The sequence below is a fragment of the Sorex fumeus genome, unplaced genomic scaffold, assembly GCF_029834395.1.
Source record: "Sorex fumeus unplaced genomic scaffold, SorFum_2.1 ptg000131l, whole genome shotgun sequence".
NCBI classification, from domain to species: domain Eukaryota; kingdom Metazoa; phylum Chordata; class Mammalia; order Eulipotyphla; family Soricidae; genus Sorex; species Sorex fumeus.
Window position 1 is genome coordinate 39,836,810 of NW_026606188.1, and position 2,850 is coordinate 39,839,659.

General features: G+C 47.5%; 1 non-coding gene across 1 annotated transcript; it reads left to right on the plus strand.

Annotated features, from left to right (window-relative positions):
• The first annotated feature begins 1,186 nt into the window (after window positions 1–1,186).
• Window positions 1,187–1,317, plus strand: LOC130015812 (small nucleolar RNA SNORA31). The gene has a single exon (XR_008791146.1). It is a non-coding gene; the product is annotated as a small nucleolar RNA SNORA31 (small nucleolar RNA).
• Window positions 1,318–2,850: the final 1,533 nt, after the last annotated feature.

Here is a 2,850-nt window from a genome sequence, read left to right on the forward strand (position 1 = left end):
CGCCGGCGACCCCTTCCTCCCGCCCCCGTGCACCTGCCTCCGATTGGTTGAGCCCTGGTGCTGCCGAGCTGATTGGGCGGACGCTCGCGGCGGGGGGCGGGACCGGGACCGTCCTTCCGCGGGAAACCGCGGTGGTTGCTAGGGGCGCTGTGAGCGGGACCGGCGCGGCTCCTTTTAGAGAGGGCGTGGCCCCGCCCCAAGATTGGCAACTGAGCGGACGTATCCGGAGAGGGAAGCTGTCCGAACTCTGAGCTGATTGGAGCTCCGCGTCGGCCCCACTTCCGCCGCGTTCTCCACGGTCCCAGCCCTTTGCCGGGGTTCCCCGCTCTTCCGGCGGAGGTGCGACCTCCGGGAGGTTCAGGTTGCGCAGTGACAGTGCGTCTGGAGCAGTCGCGCGGGAGAATCCTCTCCCGTGGCCCCTTTGCAGGGTAGAGGTGGTGGGTCGTACTCAAAAATATCTTCCCGTTTCCGACCGACCAGGGGGTTAACCAGTGAACTTGGCTCTTCCCTGTCCCCAGTTACCGGTTTCGGACCCGCTGTCGCGAAACCAGGACTCAGATAATTCACTGCTTTTCCTGTTGATTCGTGAAGAATTTCCCGACGATGCTACCCCGTTCGGTGCCTCCTGCTTCCCTACCCCAAGGGCAGCCAAGTGAGCGCACCGCTCCGTGGACGCACGTGCAAAGTCTTGTTCTGGAGAGAAAGCACGTTGTGTGGTCACTTTAGGGATCGTGCATGTCCGAAAAGGGAATGCCAGCATTTATGTGACATTTCTGGGGACGTACTTGCTCTAAGGCTGGCAGCTTTCAAGTGACATTCCTACTTGCACTTAGATCGGGGCAAATACAGAAACGTGTCGTTTGGGTCTTGTTCATCTGTTTCCCCCATCATTGATTGTTCGACCTTCGTTAATTGAACCAGAATTTTGTGGTGGGGGGGAGAGTCACACCCGGCGATGCTCAGGGGTTACTCCTAGCTCTGCACTAATAAATTACTCCTGGCAGTGCTCAGGGGACCATATGGGGTGAAACCAGATCGGCCGCGTGCAAGCGTGCAAGGCAAACACCCTCCCCCACTGAAGTATCGCTGCAGCCCCTAAACCAGAATTTCATCTCATGCCAATCCAGGTATTTGACACTAATAAAACGGGGAAGATCCGTGGGATTTGCGAGAATAGGATGGCATTCTGCATTCACTGATAGCCCCTTGAATATATTGCTGTTGCTCTTTGTGTTTGCGCTAGGATATGAAAGGAAAATAATCCCAGCACTTTTTGCCTGTCTCTGTGACAACCAGATTGAATAGGAGAGATCACCTGCGAAAGAAAAGAAAGGGATTCTTTAGGTTTCTCGTCTAGGAATCAAGAGCACGTTTCTAGTGGAAAATAAAACTATTGAATAATACTTGTGAAATTCACTAGACTTGCTCTTCTGAGTTTCATTTTTTTTATGTAGGCACCAAATTCTTACAAAGCCATCAAAACTTCAGGCATACAATCATTTAGCTTCACACCCATCACCAGTAGTGCGATTTGTAATTAATATCTAGTACTGCCTAGACCTCTCCCCACATAGATGACCAGTGTAAGTACATAGTCATCCCTGAGTATCTGGCGATGCAAGGTATTCTGTGACCCCCCACTAATTTTACATGTAACGCGACTTTCACAGAATAACTTGAATGTTGACTCTCCTCTAAGTAAATGTGATTTTGCACTGTCTCTGGCAAGTGAAAGGGTATCATGGGAAGCCAGTCGTGTTCTCCCAAGAAGAGGAATCAATATGTCATAAAAATTCAGTACCCAATAGAGTGTCTTGCCCATAATTCAATTTAGTAAATGGTTTTAATTAAAAGTTGAACCAGATATCCCTCTGAGAAAAATATGAGTCATATAAAACAATAAAAATAAGAATGAACCGTGCAAAGGAGAAAGGAAAAAGAATATAGCAAAGAAAGAGGGAGAGAACTAAACTGAGAAATTGAAGGTGTGTCAACATCTGGGGGAACTAAGCACCTGGATCCTGGAGAGGGATCGACTGTGATGGTCAGAATGAACGAGATAATGCACAAATAAGAAACTGAAATATTTTTTAAAAATTAATAGGAGGGTCTTTTAAAAATCTGGGGGTGGGGGTACATACCCAGGTTTATTCAGACCTTAGACCTGATTCTGAGCTCAGGGATCATTCCTGGCAGGCCTTGGGGAACATATAGGTTGCTCAGGGTCAAACCCGGGTCACCCATGTGTAAGGCAGGCACCCTGCCTGATGTACTATGAGAATTTTGAGGATCAGTACTTCGTCTTAGCCAGATTTACATCTGGCATGTTCCTCCATAGCTCCTGATGTACTGGTAAGCACCTTCCTGCTCAGTTGGTGGATGCTGCTGCTGGATGACAAGGCTCCCCTGTCTTTTCTCGCCTTCACAGCTGTCAGACCTGGACCTCAGTTTGCAGATTCTCCTACCTCCTACTCTCTTCCATTCTGTCTTTCACAGATATTTCCCCTAATAAATCTCTTGCAGGTTTTCATGGACTGAATTGTGTATTCCCCAAATTGCTATATTAAAGACTTAAAAACATATATATATATATGAATTCCCCCTCCCCTCCTTAGCACCTGTTTTTAGAAAACCTAAACTAGCACAAGTAGTACTGAGAGAAGTTAATAATAATAGTGATAATAACAATAATAAAAGCGATTAAGTAGTTTCTAGCATACAGTGCTGACCTGGTTTTTAAAGATTTGGTGAACTGGGAAAACTATCCAAGTGGAGGAGAAAGCTCTCATGGGTACAATTTCAGGCATTTGAAATATATCAAAGGTACCACATCCATGAGGACAGTAGAGT